This window comes from Musca autumnalis, unplaced genomic scaffold (assembly GCF_047663935.1).
Source record: "Musca autumnalis isolate F117 unplaced genomic scaffold, ASM4766393v1 scaffold_2, whole genome shotgun sequence".
Lineage (NCBI taxonomy): Eukaryota > Metazoa > Arthropoda > Insecta > Diptera > Muscidae > Musca > Musca autumnalis.
In genome coordinates, this window is record NW_027411755.1 from 252995353 (window position 1) to 253019935 (window position 24583).

At 35.1% G+C, this 24583-nt stretch overlaps 2 protein-coding genes across 2 annotated transcripts in view; one reads left to right on the plus strand and one right to left on the minus strand.

Annotated features, from left to right (window-relative positions):
• Positions 1-14493, minus strand: part of slf (C-type lectin domain-containing protein slf) — a 35616-nt gene extending 21123 nt beyond the window's left edge. The window contains exon 1 of the mRNA XM_073971469.1: positions 14371-14493. The gene's annotated coding sequence lies outside the window, so the exon portion shown is untranslated. The remainder of the gene's footprint in view (positions 1-14370) is intronic.
• Zir (dedicator of cytokinesis) overlaps positions 1-24583 on the plus strand; it is a 166634-nt gene that overhangs the window by 20235 nt on the left and 121816 nt on the right. The gene's annotated exons all lie outside the window — the stretch shown is intronic.

Sequence of the window (24583 nt, forward strand, 5' to 3'; positions counted from 1 at the left end):
TCGTATTATAAATGTGTTTAAAATCTATAAACTAATGTTTGGTTTACATTTACGAAATCCACTCGATTTCAACTGTCAATCCCATTGCTTAAACGTCAAATGAAATCCAATGGATTTCGGATCAGTTTTCATTTGACGTATGACAGTTGAAATCGAGTGGATTTCGTAAATGTAAACCAAGCATAAGTTTTGTTCAATAAAATAAGACCTTATGGGGAAGTTTTAAACCCACAACCGTTCACATTGTTTATGAGATGCTTTAGGCGTTACAAATACTGGTAAGAAAATATATTTTTATAATTTTTTCCCCGTAAGTCAATAAATTATTTTTATTTTAATTTTGCAACATTTCTTGGAGAATTTTTCTTTGAGGAGTTTTCATAAAAAATAGTCTTCTTCTTGTAACTTATTGTTAAAGCGGCATTGCAATTATTCTCTTTTTTAAAAAATTTGAATATGCAAATTTTGTTGGTAGCGGCATTTTTTCCACATTGTTTATACATCTTGTTAACAAGAAAAATAACCTCACCAATCAAATAATAATCAGTTTATGAAGGTAAACCAAGCATAACATGGCAGGCAAACAAACAAATGACCAAAAAAACTACCAAAGAGGTGTTAATAAAATAAACAACAACACGAATAAACCCTATTTCCGTTTCAAATTTATTTTTGGGGAATTTTTTCTATGCTTAGCAAGCAGCTCAAAAGCACCTGTGTTTGCCAGCTGACGACGGTGGCGCTGCTGATGATGATGTTGAATTGATTTGATAATAAAAATGATAAACGATTGTTGATAGAAAAAAATCAGCTTGTCATAGGGCAGGGTTGTGTGTTTGCCTCTTTTTTTTACTTTGATATTATTGTTGTTGGAGCTATCAAACACAAAAACCTGCAGTCTATCAAAGCTCTATTAAAAATGCAATGTATGCGTGATTTAAAGTTTACGCATTGGAATCGCCACGATGATGATGATGATCACCATTATCATTGCTTTATAATGTAGCCGTTTTTTTTCGTTTTTTTTTTGTTCGTTGTTGTAAAAGTTAACTTTTGCTACTGTTGTTGGCGAGTGTTGTTGCTGCTGCTGCTTCTTCTTCTTTCATTAAATACTAATAGCATTTGTAGGGGTTTTTGTGTCAAGGATGTTTTTATAACCGGTTAAGTGTTTTGTTATTTACAATATTGGCAACAGAGTAACCAGACAGACAGATCTTTTTTTTCTCATTATTATTGAAGGAGAAATACACGAGGAGGAAACAGTAACGGCAGCAACAGAAGAAGTAGAAGAAGACGATACTGTGCAGTGGCGCTTCTTGGGCCATTGAAGGCATTATTACATTGCACACTGGCACCAATGTTGTAGTTCCATGGTAATGTCGCTTCATTTTTTGCTTTTGCTTTTAGGTATGCCATTCATGTTTAACCTCTACTTGGACATATTGGTCGTTGGATCGATCCGTCGGTCGGCTGGTCGTACGTTTGGTCTTTCTAGTCTGTCCACACATGTTGCCCATCGATTGACATCAATGATGGTCGTCGGCCTTTATAGTAGATATTGTGTGCATGTGTGTGTGAAGAATTTTAATTTCATTTTTTTTGTTCGTGTTGCTTCTGCCGCTTCAGTTGTATCTTTTTACAAGGTGGACTGTCTATTTTTTGTGATTTTGACAAGACTGTGACACCTAAAGTGACCTCTAAATTATAATATATGTATGTGAATAAGTTAAGAAGGTAGGGGAAGGAGGAGGAGAAGGGGTAAAAACTTTTTAAATGTCATGTAATTGTGACCGATCAAAGTTAACGATAAACGCATGTTGATTTGTATGCGATCAGGACCAGATTATCAGTCATGCATTAAAATTATGAATGCGTATCAAAACAGAAAATTCCCAAACTTCAATGTAAATTTAATTTAATGGAAAATTATTAAGAAGGGCGTGTACAAAATTACACATTATTTTTTGGACTTTTTTAATTTTAATATAAATACATTTATTTGGGGAATTTCTTAATGAAAAAATTTTAAAATCAGATGTAAAATGTAAGCCTACAATTTTTATTAAAAAATTATAAAAGAAACAAAATTTTTAGATTCAAAAGAGAAATAAGTCTAGACATACTCCCCACGAAAGTAGCTCAATGGTAAATCTTCTCTCGAAAACTAAACTTCTCTTAAAACAAAACTACTTCCCAAGAACATCCTAGAAGACAAAGGGGACGACGTTTCTAATATCTATGAGTCATCTCCGGTGAACTTTTGTATAAGAAAAGTCATCTCCGGTGAACTTTTGTATTGGAAATGTCATCTCTGGTGAACTTTTGTATGGGAAAAGTCATCTCCGGTAAATTTTTGTATTGGAAAAGTCATCTCCTGTGAACTTTTGTATTGGCAAAGTCATCTCCCGTGTACTTTTGTATGGGAAAAGTCATCTCCGGTGAGCTGTTGTATGGGAAAAGTCATCTCCGGTGAACTTTTGTATTGGCAAAGTCATCTCCGGTGAACTTTTGTATTGGAAAAGTCATCTCCGGTGAACTTTTGTATAGGAAAAGTCATCTTCGTTGAACTTTTGTATAGGAAAAGTCATCTCCGGTGAACTTTTGTATAAGAAAAGTCATCTCCGCTGAACTTTTGTATGGGAAAAGTCATCTCCGGTGAACTTTTGTATGGGAAAAGTCATCTCCGGTGAACTTTTGTATAGGAAAAGTCGTCTCCGGTGAACTTTTGTATAGGAAAAGTCATCTCCGGTGAACTTTTGTATAGGAAAAGTCATCTCCGGTGAACTTTTGTATTGGCAAAGTCATCTCCGGTGAACTTTTGTATGGGAAAAGTCATCTCCGGTGAACTTTTGTATGGGAAAAGTCATCTCCGGTGAACTTTTGTATAGGAAAAGTCATCTCCGGTGGCTTTCTGGCAAAGGATCCGATATCGAACACATTACAAGACCACAATTAGGAGATTCTGCTTTAAAGTTCAATGAAATAACCCCTCCTTTTTGATGCGGAGTCCAATTGCTTTCGGTAAGTTTAGTAAGGGCAATTTCATACTTCTTGAGGAAATGACCCGAAAGCTTTATAAAAACCCCTATGGCCACCATATGTAGTGGCTGGTGCACACGGCAATTTTAGAACTGGATACTGGTTTGTTCCAAATTTTGCATATTTTGATACTTTTGTAAATCTTGGACAAAGTACTTATCGATCAACTCCTTCGGGTACCTCCCCCACAAAAGGGTACGATAGGTACGATACCTCCCGAAGGGAGTAATCCATTTGGTACATAGTTTGCACATCGTAATATTTCGACCAGACATAGATGCGTTTCTAATATGGACTATTTCGGTACCTCCGTCAGAGTAGTTTAAGACCTCGTTTTTAAAAGTTTTGATTTTTTTGCGGCTGTTTGTGCTTGAAGCCTCGGAGAAACCGATTTGGTTCAAAAATTGACCTTTGTAATATTTTGCCCAAACATTAGTTGGACAAGTAAAAAAGTGTCAGTCGGCTTTGCCGACAGATATATAGCCAATGTGAAGCGAAACTTTCACCTCCGAACAGATCGAATGTATTAAGGGTCTCTATAGAATTTTGGACATTTGAACTTGCCGACAAAAGTGTGGATTAGGAATTAACTGCACTAAGACACAAATGTTGAACTTTTGTAGGGCAGGTACCCTTAGGCAGGACCGATATTGGCCATTTTAGAAGTAAAACTAAATTTTGATAAAATATTAGGAGATCCAAAGTTTGGACCAAATTGGTTGCCCCATTCAAGTGATATCGTCCTAGCATTTTAGTAACATTTTTTTTAAATATTGGGGAGAAGTACCGATAGTTTTGGACCGGTGTTGTCCATGAAACTAAGTTTGGATACAATATGACGAAGACCAAATGTTGGACCAAATCGGTTGAACAGTTCGAGAGTTACCGTGCTGGTGACATAGGGGTTTTTTACACCTTTCGCGCTGTTTTCCTAAGAAATATGGACTTGCCCCTGAAAAAATGTTTACCGTCGTAATGGAGGTAGCGAATGCAAATCGCTTCAACAAAAATCAAAGTGATTCGAGAGCAGGTCTTAAAGTGAACTTATCCGAAATTTTGTGTGAGAGGTACCAGAAGGAGTAGACAAATATAGTCCATATTCGAACCTGATCTATATCTGGTAGATATATTAGGATGCGCTCCAACCACCACACAAGGTGTCATAGGGGATTTTTGCAACTTTCCGGCCACTTTCTTAGGAAGTATGGACTTGCCCCTGATGAAACTTGTACTGTCGTATGGGGGGAAGTGAATACAAGTTGTTGCAACAAAAATCAAAGCGATTCGAGAGCAGGTCCTAAACTGAACTTATCCGAAATTGTGTGTGGGAGGTACCCGAAGAAGTGGGCCGATTGGGCCCATATTGGAACCTCATCTAAGTCTGGTAGACATTTCACGATGTGCAAAGTATGGGCCAAATCGGTTACAGCCTTCAAGAGTTATCGTGCCCACAAATTTTCCGAACATTTTGGAACTTTTGTGGGGGAGGTACCGGAAGGAGTGGACCGATATAGCTCATCTTCGAACTTAAACTATGTTTGGCCAAAATATTACGAAGACCAAATTTTGGACCGAATCTGCAGATCCGTTCGAGAGTTATCTTGCGCTCCAACCACTACACACGGTGTCATAGGGGCTCCTTGCAACATTTAGGCTATTTTCTCAGGAAGTGTGGACTTGCCCCTGATGAAACTTGTACCGTCGTATGGGGGGCAGTGAATACAAATGAACTTTTTAGAAATTTTGTGTGGGAGGTACCCGAAGGCGTGGACTGATTGAGCCCATATTGGAACCCCATCTATGTTTGGTAGAAATATCACGATCTGCAAAGTATGGACCAAGTCGGTTATTCGTGCGCATAAATTTTCCGAACATTTTCGAACTTTTGTGGGGGAGGTACCGGAAGGAGTGGACCGATATAACCCAACTTTGAACTTAAACTAAGTTTGGACAAAATACTGCGATAGCCAACTTTTGGATCAACTCCGTTCGAGAGTTGTCGTGCGCACCAGCCAGCCAAACAGACAGACGGACGGACAGACATTGCTAAATCGACTCCAAATTGCCTGAAACACATTTCGTCCAAACATATTTGGGGTCTAAAACCATTATTTCGATGAGGCACATTTTGCCCGTATGAAAGTGTATATACCCTCGTTAGCATAAATGCTGAGGGTATAAAAACTTGAAAATTGTTAAAATCATAAGTAAAATATAAGCCAAAAATTTACATTGAAAAACATTATGAAATTTTCAAAATTTTCCGATTCAAGAGAGAAATAAGTCTGGGCATACCATCTACAAAATTATATGTTTGCTGTTATAATGGTCTAAAAGCTCTAAATTATAGGTCACCAATTGAAATGACCGATGGGTGCGAAAGGAATCATTCCCAAAATAGGAACCCCTTCAAAATGGACAATGTCGGTCCATTCTTTTAATCTAACCCCATATTTTTGTCGGCAAAACCGAATGATACATTTTTACATGTTTTAAAAGAATTTTTCCTGCAAATATAATTAATGTCCTTTCAATGTAAACCCCTATTCAATAATTGACACTTAGCAGAAATAATTGACTCTTGTGTCTTAAGTCTTTTGTATTTCATGCTACACTCTATTTCATTCTCATTCGAAACATTAGCTCCTAGCACCCTCTTTCTCTCTCTATGACAGTGATAAGCATCATATTTTCTTTCGCATACTTTATACTATTATTGTGTGAAGGCATGATTTTTCAATTTTTTGGATTTGGATTGTGCGTGTGGAGAGAGTAGCGTCCACTGAGAGCCCATCGATGGATGCTCTACGAGAAATTTACTTCAGGAAAACGAAAGACTTAAGTCATAAACTCTCTTTTAAAGAGGTTCAACATTATCACCAAGAAAAAATTATTTTAAAATTGTAAAATTGTTTTCCAAAAAGTTTTTTTAGAAACTATCTTTGAAGGAGAAACTATTTTCAGGATCGATTAATTTTGTATTTGCTAATACACATAGCCACCATCAATGTCCTGCTTCGATTCCCAGGCCAGACAACATCCAATTTATAACCTTAGGAAGGTAATATTTGCAACATTTCCTGAGTCAGGTAGCCTAACATCCTAATACCCATTAAAGATCACTTTCCATTGCCAAACCATTTGAATTTTATTTCATTGCGTTTTGTTATCGCTTTCAATTACATTTCAGATTACACATTTTTTATTTATTTATTTTTTTTTTTGTTTTTTCATAAAATCCATTGAAAACGATTTAAATTTTTTTTGTGAATCACCATAATTTTTTTTATTCTTTTTCAATGAGAGACATCATAACAACTAACAATATTCATTCTCGGCATGTTATAAATCATTAATATTATTATTACTCACTACAATGTCAGACACAAATACAAGGTGCCTATGATTTACCACTTCTAAATCTAGAAGCTTCTTTTCAAGCAAAATTCCTAACATTGTTGCTAGCTGGAGATTCCATTAATATTTATTAAAAAAAAACACACACACACAATAATTCCCATATTTATTACAAATTTGGCAAATCCGAAACATTGTGTGTAGTTTATCATTTCAGTGTTACTGTCAATCAAAATCAACAAAAAAAATTAAAAGTTTTCAAATGTCCGATTATTAAATACACATTGTATACATTTTTAGATTTTATGTCTAAATCATTTATAATAAAACAAAAAAAAAACAACTACAACAACACACAATAAATTATTAATCGACTAATATTAAATCAATGAAATAATAAAAGCAAAAAAAAACAAAAAGAAGATGATAGCAAAAAAGAAGGCAATAAAACAAAAAATATATAACCAATAAGAGGTGTTAAAAATTAATAAGACATCGCGTAGTTAAGAGAGATGCTATGATCGACTGGCAAGGCAGGGGGGGATTTCTTTTGCTCAAAAACAACAAAATTGCTAATTAGTTTTGATTTTTTTATTTTATTAGATTTGTTTGGATGAAAAAAATATGATTTGTCTGTAATTTATTTTATTGATATGTGCTAATCACAAAAAAGCTACTGATTTTCAAATTCAAATATATATTTTTTGTGGCTTAGCCATTCATTTTGGACAGGTAGCTAGCTGGCAGTGTTTGAACTTGTTAGAAAAAAAATTAAAGGTCACATTTTAATATAATGCACATGGTTTCATTGACAACAGAGTTGTTGGTTGGTTGTTAGATGATTGAAAATAACAAATAATTATCTAATTAATACCCCATGTGACATTAATTAGATAATAGTAAAAAAATACGATTAATTGTAGAACAAAATTTTAATTTCTAAAAATTCGAATTTGGATTTAATGCTCACAAATAGATACATTTAATTTATTACATGAAATGAAATCACGAATAAAAATTCCGTGCGGAATTTGTTCCCTTCCCCAATTTCACACTTTGTAATTTCAAAATTTATGTCCAAAAAGGGAATATTTATGTCGATTCGGCGAGAATATTCCATAGTTAATTGATTTTAGCAGTTATCAACGTCTTAAAATATTGATTTTTTAAAACATAAAAAAAAAAAACTTTTCAAAATTATTTTCCATGCGGAAAATTCCGAGGGAATTCTTTTTAGAGACCAGGGTCTATTGGATTTCTTCTACAATCACTCACTTTAAATATTTTTAACTCATTTAAAGGAAATTCCTTTAAAAAATCATTGAATTTTAAACATCATTGCATATGTGCCCAAAAGTATGCAACACTAATTGATACTCCATTGAACCTTTGCTTTTAGCTCGAGTAGGTGTCTTAAGTCTTTTGCATTGTAATTTCTTTAGTCCGAATTCACATGTACACATTTTTCGGTAAAATAAATTGAGTTTTTAGGAGAGAGAGGGGAGGAAAGAGTTCCTTCATCACCGCTCTCTCCCAAAAACTCAATTTACTTTAACGGAAAAATGTCTACGTGTGAATTCGGACTTACGAGAGATCTCTCAACGCAACTCAATGCAAAATAAAGTCCATTTTGCCACCGTGGTGCAATGGTATGCACACCCGCCTTGCACGCTAAAGGTCGTGGGTTCGATTCCCCGGCCAGGCAACATCAAACATTTTTCAACGGTGACAAAATACCCCTCAGTAATGTTGACATTTCCTGAGTATTTCAGCCTTGTAAAACTACTCTACAAGTGGTGTCGTAGACACGCCGTTCGGACTCGGCGATAAGCCTCACCTCTCTCACAATCAAGCTGACAAATGTCGCAAGGAAAACTGCCTAATTTAAATATGGGCAAACTTTCCATTAAAACGAAAGACTTAAGGCACATACATTGTCTCTTCATTGACACGAATAACAATGAGAAAACCAAAGACTTAAGGCACATACATTCTCTATTTGGTAACCTGAGAGAAGTTCTATGAGAGAAAATCATTGTTATTTCTTTTTATGAAGAAACGAAAGACTTAAGAAACATACATCCTTTGTGGAAATAAAAATATTTTAAGTGAAAAAGAAATGAGTGAGGGAGATAACACAACGAGAGACAAAAGCTATTTATAACTCTTCATGTCTCTCTTTTGTATTAACGAAAGACTTAGGACAAATACTTCCTTTGTTTGTTAGCATGTGAACAAGAGAGAAATTCTACGAATGAAAAAGTGTTTTTTGTGAGAGAGGGTGTTGAGAGGCAAAGGGTTACCATATGCCTCACCTCTCTCACCTTCAAACTGATAATTGCCGCAAGGAATTTGCCTAAATATGCACAAACTGTAAATATGGACAAACTTTCCCTTCAAACGAAAGACTTAAGGCACATACATTGACTCTTCATTGGCACGAATAAGAATGAGAAAACCAAAGACTTAAGGCACATACTTCCCTATTTGGGAACAACAGAGAAATTGTATGAGAGAAAATCATTGTTGTTTCTTTTTATGTTGAAACGAAAGACTTAAGAAACATACATCCTTTGTGGAAATAAAAATATTTTATGTGAAAACGAAATGAGGGAGGAAGATAATACAAAGAGAGACAAAAGCTATTAATAAATGTTCATGCCTCTCTTTTGTATTAACGAAAGACTTAGGACACATAGTTTGTGAGCATGTGAACAAGAGAGAAATTCTATGAGTGAAAAAATGTTGTGATGAGAAAACTAAAGACTTAAGAAACATACATTCTCTATGGAAATAAAATCCTTTTACGCAGTGGTGAGCGAAACTAAATTTATGGAAATTTAACAAAAATTATTTTTCATAATTTTCAAAACAAAAATCCAATCTAGATTACTTCTGAAATAAATTTTTAGAGTAACAAAAATTGCTGTTGGAGTAACAAAGAGTACTTTGATGCACCGCTAATTGTGATGCGTGCAGTTGTGAGCAAATTCGTAAAAGGGATTAATTAAAGGAAAACTATTATTGAAATTATCTTAATGTTTCAATAATTATTTAGAATTTTCAAAAAAAAAAAAAAAAAAATATTAATAAAAAATTATTTGTTGATGCTTCAGAAAAACAAAAACAATAATTGGCACCAACTTAAAGCTGCTGAATGTTCATTACGGGCTAGCGGCAAATTTTCACAGATTATTACTTTTTATGTCAGTGATGTCAGCATTGATATCCCCTTTGTGTTCGAATGAGAAAGAACAGGTAAAAAGTATCAGTCGGCTTTACCGACAGAGATTAACATCAGCCTGGGTGATTTTAAACACTTTTATCTCACTTTTATCCCAAAACTTATGTATTTAGGGGGTTTTCAGAACTTTGGGCATAGGGACTTGCTGACAAAAACATGGCTTTGGATTAAGGCTCAAAAGTTTTGCGGGGGAGGTACCTTAAGGAATGGACCGACATAGTCAATTTTGAAGGTGGATCATATTTTGGGAGTCAATTCTTTTCGATAGATATCGCGCCCAGCAGACATTTTAGTTGGTTAGCATATAATTTAGAGCTTTTATATCAGGAAACATATATTTGTCCACGAAAAACATAATATCACTGTTAACAGGGCCACTAGGAGTACCTTCGGTAAAAGTTTCCAAAGGATTCTCGCACAGATCCCTAACTGCACCTAAACAACAATGTTAAACATTTGTGTAGGGCTCACTTTTGAACGTAAACAAAGTTTGGACGCAGTATTTCGAGATCAACAGTTTGGACAAAATCGGTTTATCCGTTTATGAGATATCGCGGATCGACATTGACCATTATGGAAGTGGATCTCCAGCCGCTGCATATGGTCCCTATGGGGTTTTTACACCCTTCGGGATGTTTGCTCAAGAAGTATGGACTTGCCCCTGAAAAAAAAACTGTTACCATCGTAATTGAGGCAGCGAATGCAAGTTGCTTCAACAAAAATCAAAATGATTCAATATCTGGTCTTAATGTGAACTTATCCGAAATTTTGTGTAGGAGGTACCGGATGGAGTGGACAAATGTAGTCCATGTTTGAACCTGATCTATATCTGGTAGATATATTAAGGTGTGTAAAGTATGGACCAATTCAGCCACTCCCTTCGAAAGTTACAGTACGAAAATTTTTCCGAACATTTTTGAAGTTTTGTGGGGGAGGGACCTGAAGGAGTGGACCGATATGGCTTATCTTCGAACCTAAACTTTTTTTGGACAAAATATTACTAATGCCAAATTTTGGACCTAATCGGCAGATCCGTTCGAGAGTTATCTTGCGCTCTAACCACATCACACGGTGTCATAGGGGTTTTGTGCAACTTTCAGGCTATTTTCTCACGAAGTATGGACTTACCCCTGATGAAACTTGTACCGTAGTATGGGGGGCAGTGAATACAATTTGCAAAACAAAAAATCAAAGTGATTCAAGAGCAGGTCCTAAACTGAACTTATCCGAAATTTTGTGTGGGAGGTACCCGAAGGAGTGGAACGATTGAGTCGATATTGAAACATTATTTAAGTCTGGTACACATTTCACGATGGGCAAAGTATGGACCAAATTGGTTACTGCCTTCGAGAGTTATCGTGGGTATAACTTTAGCGGAAAGTTTTCAACTTTTGTCGGGGAGGTACCCAAAGGAGTGGACCGATAAGGTTTATCTTAGAACTTGATTTAAGTTTGGGCAAAATATTACGACTGCCAAATTTTGGACCAAATTGGTTTATCCGTTCAAGAGTTACCGTGCGCTCCATCCACTACACATGGTGCCAAGCGGGTTTTACACCTTTCGGGCCATTTTCTCAGAAAGTATGGACTTGCCCCTGAAAAAAACTTGTACCGTCGTAATGGGGGCAGCGAATACAAGTTGTTACAACAAAAATCAAAACGATTCGAGAGGAGTTCTTAAACTGCACTTATCCGAAATTTTGTGTGGGAGGTACCCGAAGGAATTGACATGTACAGTCTCTATTTCAACCTGATCTACACCTTTTTCAGATGTAATTCGAAACATTTTAGTTGTAATTCGTAACATTTCATTTGTAATTCGAGAATTCTATTTGTAATTCGTAACATTCCATATGTAATTCGTAACATTCCATTTGTAATTCGAATTATTCCATTTGTAATTCGAATTATTCCATTTGTAATTCGTAACATTCCATTTGTAATTCGAATTATTCCATTTGAAATTCGAATTATTCCATTTGTAATTCGTATTATTTCATTTGTAATTCGAATTATTCCATTTGTAATTCGAATTATTTTATTAGAAATAACAAATGATGTCATTCGAATTACAAATGGGATAATTCGAGTTACAATGGAATAATTCGAATTACAAAAGGAATAATTCAAAATTCAAATGGAATAAATCGAATTACAAGTGGAATAATTCGAATTACAAACAGAATTCTCGATGTACAAATGAAATGTTACGAATTACAAATAGAATTCTCGAATTACAATTAAAATAATTCGAATTACATCTGAAAAGGTGTATCTCAGGTAGAAATATTACGATGTACCAAGTATGGACCAAATCGGTTACCGTTACAAGGATAATCAAAACGATTCGAGAGGAGGTCTTAAACCGCAATTTTCCAAAATTTTGTGTGTGAGGTACCCGTAGGAGTAGACCGATATAGTCCATACTCGAACTTGATCTATGCCTGGTAGAAATATTACGATGTGCAAAGTATGGACGAAATCGGTTAGTCCCTTCGAGAATTATCGTGCGCATAATTTTTGTGAAAAAATTGAACTTCTGTGTGGGAGGTACCCGAAGGAGTGGGCCGATATTTCCCTGCTATATATGAAGGATAATGGTCTCAAACCATTATTATTTCCTTTCCATTCAAATCCTTTAGCGCGTGAGGTGTATGAAAGAGTGGCCCAAATATGGGGAAATTCGGGGTCCGCATCTCAGGAAGTATTGGCATAAGGGACGCGAGGATGAGCTACTGAAAACATTTTTAAAACGATCTGAGCACTTGCCTTAAACTGCGCTTTTGCGAACAAAAAATGTAAAATGTTGTATGGGGAATATCCGAAGTGGTGCACAGATATTGTCCATATTCGAACCAGATCAATGTCTGGAATATATTTTAAAATATGTCATGTTTCTGGCAAATCGGATACTCAGTTCGTAAGTTATGGTGCTCATCAGACTAAAATAGTTGGTGCCGGCAGGGCTTTTTTATAGCGGAACCATTATTATTTCCTTTCCATTCAAATCCTTTAGCGCGTGAGGTGTTTGAAAGAGTGGCCCAAATATGGACAAATTCAGGGTCCGCATCTCAGGAAGTATTGGCATAATAAAGGGCGCGAGGGCGAGCTACTGTAAACATTTTCAAAACGATCTGAACACTTGCCTTAAACTGCGCTTTTGAAAAAAAAATTAAAATGTTGTATAGGGAATATCCGAAGTGGTGGGCAGATATTGTCCATATTCGAACAGGATCAATGTCTGGAAGATATTTTATTACGATATGTCATGTTTCTGTCAAATCGGATACTCAGTTCGTTAGTTATGGTGCTCATCAGACATTTTAGTCGGTGCCGGCAGGATTTTTGCTCCCAAACAAAAGTTATATCACTATAATATGGGCTGCTAGGTTAACCTACTGCAAAATCAGAGATGTGGTCTTAAATTGCCTTTCTACGAAAAATGTTGAAATTTTGTGAGGGAGGTACCAGAAGGAGTGAACCCACCGTGTCCATATTCGAGCCGGACCTATGTCTATAAGAAATTTCACCAAATCGGTTCCACCTTTTAGGGAGTTATCGTGTGCATCATTTTAGCGAAAAATTTGGATCTGTTTTTGGTGGAGGTACCCGAGGGAGTGGATCGATCTTTAAACTTGATCTAAAATAAATTCTTATGATTCCTGGGAAGCACCACATGTGGTGAAAATATTTGAATATGTGAACAGTAGATTTGAATCACTTGCATTATGTTTTCAGACATTGTGGGTTTTGTGGGAATTTTCAGTTCGCTGGGACCTAATAGCTGGTTTCAATCTCTTGAAAAAATATGAATTTAGCGAATTCGGTTGAATTTAAAAATCAAATTAAACTTAAAATCATAAACGACTGGCACCACTTATTCTCCATTGACAATTTCAAACTTTTCAATATCCAATTCTCAAGCTAATATTCCAACTCTAAACTATTCACAGAACACAAGTTCGAAAAAAATTGGTTTTTCCAACTTTTTTTTTGCTCAACACCAAAAACTCCAAAATTTTTTACAACACTTTTCCAGCTTCTCAAAAAAAAAAACAAACAAGAAGAAAAAAACACGAAACATGTTGCAGTTGCATCATCTCTGGTAGTCAGTCCAACACCCAAGTGTTACAATGTAAAATTACACATGCAAACACCGATACACACATACAACACAACGTCACCGTGATTGACACTAATAGTTGGTGTTCATTCGCTCGTTCGTTTTTTTTTTTCTTTCGGTGGAAATCTGCAACAAGAAAATCTCCAAGTAAATGTCATTTCAGCAGTTTTTGGTTTCTTGGGCACTGAGAAAAATCTAAAGGAAAATTTTCCATTTGTTGCGGTTTGTTCATTTGATAAGTTGGTTGGTTGACAGTTCGAAATCGAAAGACTTAAGCAACAAACTTGTTTCTTTGAATTTTTTGGGTTTATTTTTAAATAATTCTTTTCCACTTAATTTCATTTTCTTGTTATATACTAAACACATTTGTAATTTTTTTCAAAATTGTTCTATTCTTATTCCAGAATTTTCTAACATTTTTAATTTTTCTGATTTTTATTCTCTTGTCTTTATTTAATTCACACTTATTGTTGTAACACAAAACACAGTTCGGTTTTTTTTGCGGTAGATATAATCCATAATATTGTTGTTGTTGTGTTTGTCCACATGATCGTAGCAGTAGTAGTATTCTGTTATCCTGTGTGCGTGTCTCAACTCCTTTGCTTACCTTGGATTTAACGATTCGAACGCTTTTTTGGATACTGTTTTTTTGTTATAACCGTGGGTTTGGCTCAACAACCAAACGCTTTAACTTGCAAACGAAAACAAAAGTCAATTGCGAGGTGCAAAGTATTTTATAGGCACTTATAATGTTACTCACACCAATACACCCTCAACGCACACACACCACTTGACCAAAAACAAGTTAAGAGCATGCGGCGCATGCTCTTCATTGTTGAATGACTGGCTGGCTGAGTGGTTGGGCATTTGCCCCAATGACTTGAAGATGAAAAGTCCCCCACTATTGAAAATCATCTTCGTTTTTTTTGCCAATACACTTTTATTGTTGTTGCAGACTCTCTTTATGTCAGTATTGGTATTATTGTTGTTAGTTGGAGAGCTATCAGACAAACACTCACACATCTTTATCTTTTTGTGTTTTTTTTTTAGAATAATAATCTTTTTCAGATCATTAGCATGATCTAAGATGAAGCTATTGGTGATGTTTGCTGCGGATAATAGAGACTTCTTTATGGTGTTTTTTGCTTTTGTTTTTTTTTTTTCTATTTCTATATTCTATAGAATTTATTTTTGAAATGGAAATAAGCAAATAAATGTTCTTTGGAAATAATTATTTCTGTTTGTTGTGTGGAGTTCAATAAATCAATTCGAAAAGGTTTGATTTATTTCAAAAATTATTTTCTAATAACGGCATATGTTTAGACTAAGAAATCTCACAGCATGATTTAATTATCTTTAAAATGGAAGGAAGATCTAGAACTTCATGACAATTATTATCTCAAAAAACAAAACAAAAATACATTTTCTAGAAAAGAAATCCAAGTTTTTTTTTTGTTTCATTTTGCTATGATTTGTGAGGAGTCTTAAAAATATTGTACTTAGTAAAGTTTAGGTATTGTTGAACGGTTTTCTAAAAACTATTTTATTTAAACATATTTTATTCAGTGTTATTGCAATCTATAATATATGATTTAAGAATCTTTTAGTTAGGTTCTTCAAGACATTTAATCGAGAATATTTAGAATATTTTATTCAGCAACTTGGAGAATATTCGAAGATTTTTTAAAATATTTCCAAAACCTTTAATCGAGGATTTTTAAGAATATTTTATTCTGGGTCTTTAAAACATTTTAATGTGATTTTTAAAAATATTTTATTTGGGTTTTTAAAAAACCTTTAATCGAGGTTTTATTCAGCAACTCGGAGAATATTCGAATTTTTTTTAGAATATTTCCCAAACCTTTAATCGAAGATTTTTCAGAATATTTTATTCGGGGTCTTTGAGACATTATAATGTGATTTTTAAAAATATTTTATTCGGGTATCTGAGTGTTTTAAGCGTGGATTTAAAAAAAAAATTGATTCAGTACCGCTGAGACCTTCAAGCCAGGATTTTTAAGAAATCTTTATGGGTAGATTTTTAAAAATATTTTATTCCAGGACGCTGAGTCTTTTAACTTATGACCTTTAAGAATATTTTATTCGGCAACTCTGAGACCGTAAAACGCGTGGATTTTTCCGTCTGTCTGTCTGGCTGGTGCGCACAATAACTCTCGAACGGATCAATAGATTCGTTTCAAATTTTGGTTATCGAAATATTTTGTCTAGGTTTGATTTAAGTTCGAAGATGGGCCATATAGGTACCTCCCCCACAAATGTTCAAAAATTTTCGCAAAACTTGTGCGCACGATGACTCTCGAACGGATCAATCGATTCGGTTCAAATTTTGGGTATCGTAATATTTTGTTCAAACTTAGTTTAAGTTCGAAGATGAACTATATCGGTCCACTCCTTCCGGTACCTCCCCCACAAAAGTTCCAAAAAGTTCGGAAAATTTAGGGCCTACTCTCGAATCGCTTTGTTTTTTGTTGCAACAACTTGTATTCACTTCCCTCAGTACGACGGTACAAGTTTCATCAGGGGCAAGTCCATACTTCCTGAGAAAATGGCCGGAAAGGTGCAAAAAGCCCCTATGACACCTTGTGTAGTGGTTGGAGCGCAAGATAACTCTCGAACGGATCTGTCGATTCGGCCTTCGTAATATTTTATCAAAACATAGTACCTTCAGGTACCTCCCCCACAAAACTTCAAAAATGTTCGGAAAAATTTTGCGCACGATAACTCTTGAAGGGAGTGACCGATGTAATCTATACTTTGCACATCCTAATATATCTACCAGATATAGATCAGGTTCGAATATGAACTATATTTGTATACCCCTTCTGGTACCTCTCTCGCAAAATTTCGGATAAGTTCACTTTAAGACCTGCTCTCGAATCAATTTGATTTTTGTTGAAGCGATTTGCATTCGCTACCTCCATTACGACGATCAAAGTTTTTCATGGGAAAATGCATATTTCGTGGGAAAACAGCCCGAAAGGTGTAAAAAACCCTTGGTCCAACATTTGGTCTTCGTCATATTATATCCGAACTTCTCCCCAATATTTAAAAATGTCACTATAATGCTAGGACGATATCACTTGAATGGGGCAACCAATTTGGTCCAAACTTTGGATCTCCTAATATTTTATCAAAATTTAGTTAAACTTCTAAAATGGCCCATATCGGTCCTCCCTAAGGGTACCTGCCCTACAAAAGTTCAACAATTGTGTCTTAGTGCCGTTAATTCCTAATCCACATTTTTGTCGGCAAGTTCAAATGTCCAAAAAGGGCCACAAAATTCTGAAGAGACCTTAAATACATTCGATCTGTCTGGAGGTGAAAGTTTCGCTTCACATTGGCTGAGGGTATATATCTGTCGGCAAGGCCGACTGACACTTTTTTACTTGTTAAAAATATTTTAGGCAACAACTCTGAGACGGTTAAGCGAGGATTTTGAAGAATATTTTATTCGGAGTCTTAGAGGTCCTTACGCATGGATTTCTAGAATATTTTATTCATATTGAATCATTTAAGCGTGGGTTTTATTAATATTTTTTCTAGAACTCTGAGATCTTTAAGCGTGGATTTTTAAGAATTTTTTGTTTCAGGACTTTGAGACTTTTAAGTAAAAATTTTGAAGAATATTTTTTCAAGAACTTCGCGACCTTTACACATAAATTTGAAGGTATATTAAATTTAGGCTCACTTCGACTATAAGACTGAAGTTTAAAAATATTGTATTCAAGGGTTTTGTAATCTTTAAGCATATTTTTGAAGGACTAGCAGATTAAAAAGCACGAGGCATGTTAGAAGGATTAATAAGCCTAGTGTATTTTTAGGGTTATTTTTAATAATTTATTTATTATTATTATTATTATTATTTTTTTATTTTTTTTTTTTTTTGAGAACTGGCAGTTCTGTAAAGAATATTGGTTTTTTTTTTTTTTTTGAGGACTAATTGACCTCGTGAATTTTTGAGAACATATTGTTAAGGACCAATAGACTTCATAGACATGTAAGAACTTGCCTTCTTCTAAATGATTTATTTTATTGTGGGACCGTGAATAGAAAAAGTCGGCAAAAAATGTTCATAATTAAAGATCAGGTGAAATCTGTAGGTTATAACCTTGCGATGGTTACAAAATTTTACTGGAGGATAATGCAATGAGCTGTGTCCCTTCTTTATACAGCAAACTGAAATTAACAGATTGTGTTTTGTTATAGCCTACATTAGTTTTCTTTTGATAGGAAATAACCGTCTGGTCGTATGAGATTTTAATGCTCATCATGAGCTTTGGCACTCCACCAAATGTAATGGCGGGAGGAGTACAGCACTGGCCCAGCAAATATATAGCTTCATATTTTGCAAGGAAGATTGATACAAATCGGCACCCACTAGGGCACCCGGTTTGATAAATGACGTGCACTGACAACCCATCATTTCATCTCCACTGAGAACTTCCCACTCCTTAAAAAGTTGAAACAACTTTCTGAGTCATCATCACTACTGCAGGCGTTCCCTACCTATAGCCGCTAGTCGTATACCCGAAGTAAAATCAGATTTACCTACCGTGGCTTCGTCATACGAGCCCTAATGACCCAAGAATTAAACAACATGGTGCTTGAAGCAAAGCAATGCTGTAACAATGGGCAACGATTAAATCACTATCGAACCCACGAAGGATGAAGCAAAAGGCGCTCCGTCATAACGAATTTGAACATGTGACGAATTTCGCCTTACGAAACCTGTGTATCCATAGGCAGATAATTAGGTAACGTGTAGGAACGGATAAATCATTTTCTAATCCGGAAAAGAATAAAAAGAAGGCGCTCTTTCATGGTTGTTACTTAAAACTCCGATATAGTGACGGAGTTTTGCATAGAGCACAGCGTTTCAATTTTTTGCCAGCCACCTAAAATTCAAAATTGTTCGAATATAAATAGAAAAGTATCCTCAAGACCTGTTTGAAACGTTGATGCCTCCACTTTATGTGTGAACGCCAATCGTTTGTGGAATTCAGAAATCAGAAGTGGAAGACCCACCCGTAGAGCGAAATAGGAATTTTCCAAAGTTTATAACATGAAAATATCAGCCGTTATATTTACAGCCTCACAACCAGAAATGAAATTCCACTTGAATATTTTGGTCGATAATTCCGACCACAAACAACTGTAAGGCATTAGAAGAAACGATCGATAGCAAATCGCAGTCATTTGCAATAAGTTCAGAAGTAGGAACATGCTACTCAAATCTATCCGAATACTGCTCTTATGACTGCAACAGTGCACCTCTTTATGTCCCCATTGAATAATCTTTATAAGATATTACCCTTAAGTCAATTCAATAAAATGTTGTCGAGCTGTGGCTACGTGCATCGCAATCACTTGAAAACCACACCACTCATGTAATGATTGATATTTCGTTAATATCTCTTGGCAATCATATTTATCCAGTCTGATGAATTGAGAAATCTCAAAAGAGACTCCCAGACCTAGATCGGTTGCCTGATCGTGAACGAATATGCGTCATAGAGCTCTAAATTTTCCTTGCATTTGTGCTTCCTTACATTTGAGTTTGATGTTGTAAAAGTTCAATAAAAGCTCCCTTTGTCCTTAGTCCTTAGGTAGTTTTGTGCATGTAGATGGGTTTGTTTTTCATCTTAGAGTTGTCCGTGTATACTATGATGTGATCTATTATCTATTCTTTCCTACTGGGAAATTTACTTCAAAAGACTTATCAAAAGGCTTATCAAATTATAATGATGGCTTCTCCCGGACATTGCCCCGTAAACCTAATATATCCAAATCTTTGTTCACCACATTAGTGCAATACTTAGATCCTATCTTTAGATCACCCTCAAAAAAATAAATTTTCCAATTAAGAACTTTTCACGAATAATTTCAAAATTATAAAACTGTAGTTTAGACAGCGTTTTTTTAAATTTCGATGAAAAATATAAATTTAATTATTTTTATACATATCAGTTTCGGACAACTTGGAGCCGATCCAGCCATAACTGTCTGTCTGGCTGACATTGCACCGTGGTGCAATGGTGGTATGCACACCCGCCTTGCACGCAGAAGGTCTCCCAGGCCAAGAAATATCAAAATTTTAATGGTGGCAAAATACGCCTCAGTAATGATGGCGACAGTTCTTGAGTATTTCAGCCATGTAAAATTTCTCTACAAGTGGTGTCCTAAGACACGCCGTTCGGACTCGGCGATAAACAGTAGGTCCCATATTATTGAGCTAATATGATTCGGAGTGTACTCATAGATATGAGAGAAGTCTCCCTTGTCCCTACTGAGATGTTTGTGGACCTTTATTTATCTTGAAGGTTCTGGAACAGAGCAAATGTTCTTATATTGTAAACATAATTTAATTCTTACATTTGGTTTTAGATACGTTACTGAAATATTTAGGTTCATTCTTTCGGCTTCCTCAACAAAATTTTAGATCATCGTTTCCACAAAATTTGAAAAGTTTGCAATTAAATTCATTTTAAGACAAATTGTTAATAGATTTAAGAGATTTGGATGCCACCACCAGGATGCAACGCCTTACAGACGGAATGCTTTAGATCGGTTCCCTGGACGATGGTAAAAATAAATTTCACGACATACTTAAAACTTCTCTACAAGTAGCGTTTCAAGGTCCCGTATAATTGAGGTAAAATTAATTGGGGTACACTCGTTGATATGAGAGAAGTCCCTCATGTGCCATCTGGGAAATTTGATACACTCCTTAGAAACAATGCACTATGGGCCCAATGGCAGGTTTCTAAGACAAAAAGTCTATTTTTCAAGTCATATATTTGAATAAAATAGTAACGGGATTATATTCTTAACACTTTGGACCACTTATACCCTAGACAGACGACGGTGTTAATTTGCATTAACTGCCTTGATTCAAATTAATTCGTGCATTATCCACATTCTTAACGCACAAAATCAAAGTGAATTTCAATATGGCTATACTGTATAAGATAGTCCATATTCATATCACCCTGCGTTTACACATGACAGGATAGTTGAGTACATGTATTGATTGTCAAAACCCCAGGTTGGAATATGGACTATATCGGTCCACATCTTCGGGTACCTCCCACACAAAATCCGGATAAAGTGAAGTTTAAGAGCTCCTCTCGGATCGTCTTGAATTTTTTTTCAGCAGGTTATCCTTGCGACTCTCTTTATGGCGGTACAATTGTTTTCTTGCGCAAGTCCATACTTCCTGAGATATTGTCCTTAATAATGTTCCAAGAAACTCTGACGGCACCAACCAAAATGGCAAATCCGCAAGATAATTCACGCAGTGAGTTTCTGATTGGTGCAGACTTTGCATATCATATTATTTCATCCAGTCATGTATCAGTTTGGAATATGGACTATATCGGTCCACTACTTAGGGTACCTTCCACACAAAATTTGGATAAAGTGAGGTTTAAGAAGAAGCTCCAAAACGCTCCCGGCACATACTAAAATGTCTATTGTGCAAGATAACTCTAAAAGTTTTTCAAAATTTTCTTTCAAAGTCAGTTTAAAGTAATTTAATATTTCGAGTCCTTTATGAAAAAGTTTGGTTACAAAAAATGTATGGTATAATACAATGATTTGGTATAGCCCCCAAAAATCAATATATTTTATATACGGCATAATTATTGCGTTTGTTTTTTCAGTGGCTAAGGTTTTATCTCCGTCAGCACAGCTGACTGATACTTTCTTACTTGTTTAAACAATTTTTGATAAGTGAAGTTTCAGAGCTGTACGTGGTTAGTTATGGAAGAATTCATTGTTGTCCTGTTAACAAAATCGTGGTCAAATTTTTGCTTCCTGATATAATGGTCCGAAGTGACTAACGAAAATGTCTAAGGGTATAATAATTATCGATAGAAGTGACTTGTACCAAGTTCCAAGATGACCATGTGTATCATTGCTTCAGGCACCTCCTCCACAAAAATGTAACACTTTTGCGATTAAGTGATGCTTAAGGGCTCCTCCTTCTAACATTGTTACCGAAGGTATTCCTTGTTATCCTGTTAACAACGATATAATTTTTTTTTCGTAGGCAAGCAAGTCCTTGCACCATAACGTGATGATTTCATACCTGTAAAAAATTTGCGTTAAATTTGCTGGTCGCCAAGGGAATTTGTGAAATATTAATTAACATGTTAGACTATCAAATAGCAAAATTTAAAAATACGATATTGACGTCCTTTACAAGTTCGCAAGGGTATATGATGTTCGCTCCATTCATTTTCCAGCTAGGGTGAACACCGCTTTCAAAATTGTTATTTAAAACATCCTTTGTGTTATATTCCTTTTCGACGCTCATATCACAGCGATTTTATGAAATTTTCAAGTGTGGGTAATTTATTAATGGATTATGAAGAGCTAACTGCGTTTCCTTTCTTCCTATCGGAAATTTTAATTGTTTTTAATATTATTTTGTCATAGTCCAAAAATGAGTCGGTAAATTCGACTTGTTAATGCGTCTGTTTTAGTAAACTATCAGAAATATATACGTAAATGTGGAATATCTCACTTTTTGTTTCAGATGTATCGAAATTTTCTGCCGTACTAAACAAAAAAATACTTCTTTCGTTTCGCGGAGTTTTGCTACTGACTTTACTTTGGGAAATAACTGCCAGTGTTGTCACCGTAACCTAGAAAAAATAAAATAAAAAATATAACTTGTACTTGTTTCAAAATGTAAATTCCCTAATAAAACCCTAAAAAATTCCACAGACTTGTTTTAAGGTTAGGACAACTAGTGTAGAACCTATGGAGGTCATTGTGACACATTTCGTTATACGACAAATGTGTTATAAAGTTCGTTAAACCGCATTTACAGAGCATGTCACATAACCCAATCTGCTAAAGAAATAAAATTCTACGAAATATTAGCGGTTGGACAAATAACCTATTTTTTAACCTCTGTGGGATTTTCCCCTCCAAAACTAATTTCAAAATTTTGTTATTAAATTTCACATAGTTGTTGCTTTGACTGTTTTATATTTCTTGTTCTTCCTCTTCGTCTTCTTAACTGATTATTCAACTGGGTAATGACTTTAATAAATTCATCAAATCCGGCCATTCCAGCCACAAGCAGACACACGACCAAAGCGAGTCGCTTTAGACACATTGCCTATAATTCGGCGGTTAACTGTTTACTGGGATTGCAAAAATGTGGTAAAGGCAATGCTTTTTTTGTAACTGTTGTTGCTGATGCCGATGCCATTGTAGCTGGATGGATAGACGGATGAATGCTATGAAACCCTTTAAGTGTTTACTTCTGTTTTGATGCTAATTCTGTTTTTGTAAAAATGTTCCGTTTACACTTCCATGCTAACCTATTTGTGACTTACAAGTTGTACAAATGTGTGGTAAATGTGCAAAGCAGTGATGCTACTTTGCGTTTTTTTTTCATGCATACAAGTTGTCACTTTGAAATTAGGACCATTGGACCTAGTTTTGGTTAGGTAGGACAGTTCTCACAATTTCTAACAGTTTCTAACTTTTATATAAAAGATTTTGCTCAAAAAAATATTTAATTTGGCTTTTGAAACTCGTATATGTTTCGGACGTAAACGTATGTATGTACATATGTATATAAACATACATACATATGTTAGAAACGTCCCCTGAATTTGTGGGTCTCCAATATAACACTCTGTGACAAACCATTCCTGATTAAAGTCACATGCAATATGTAATGAGGTATTATAAATGAACTCTTCTCATGTTGTCTGTGTCAGTCTGTCATTCTGGTAGCCTGTCTGCCCAACTCCCAAGCAATTGTTTCTTTGTTTTCTCATTCAGTGGCGTTTTTTGTGTTTTTGTATTCTTCAGTCTAAAACTTTATTTGCATACAATTCAGTTGGTGATTTGTTTTTGGCTGTTGTGGATATTTTTTCTTCTTCTCTTTTTTATGAAAGAAGTGCTAGGCCAAAATAGAAACAATACTCAAAACACGTCACCAATGTCTTGCAATTGTAATGCTAGGCATGTTTTATTGGCATATAGGTCATTCATTCAGTCAGTCATTCATTCACTCATCGTAACATTCAACTGTTGTTGTTGTTCCAACAGACGTAATTGTGAGTGTTCGTCTGTATTTGTATAAAAACCCTAACCTGGAACAACATTCTTTTTTTTGTGTTTTTGGTTTTATTTAAATGAATGTTATGTGAATTTTCAGCAACAATAATATTACCATTATTATTGTTATTATTATTAGCTATTGTTTATGGAATAGCCCATATTCTTTACGTGATTTGCATATTTTATTTAGCGAAGTTTGTTACAAGATGTCGTTACTACTTGAAGTTGTGTACGTATTTGCATGAATACAAATCACATACAAGAACAGCCGAAAGAAGAAGAAGAACAGCAAAGGCTAAAGTCGTAGGCAATAATACATTCAGGCCTATGAAGTTCATAATATCGTTTAGAAGAAAGATCTATCGACCGCAACCAATATCACCCAGACACTTACTCCACCTGTAGTGGGATTCTCTAACGCATTTTTTTGGTTATCGACAAAAATCGTTAAAATTAAAATGCGTATAATTTCGATAATTAACGGTATTATTCGGTATGTTAGCGACCAATAAAAAGTAGTCGCAAAGTTCTACCTATAGCAGCAGTGATGTCAACTTTTATTTGAACTTTTCATTCATAATTTTGCGTTTTAATTTGACCGATTTTTGTCGGTAACTAAAAACTCTCCTAGAGAATCCCAATGTAACTGCAACTAGTTAACAACAGAATTTCCGACAAGTATCGATAACTGAACATTTTTATTTGCTTATAAT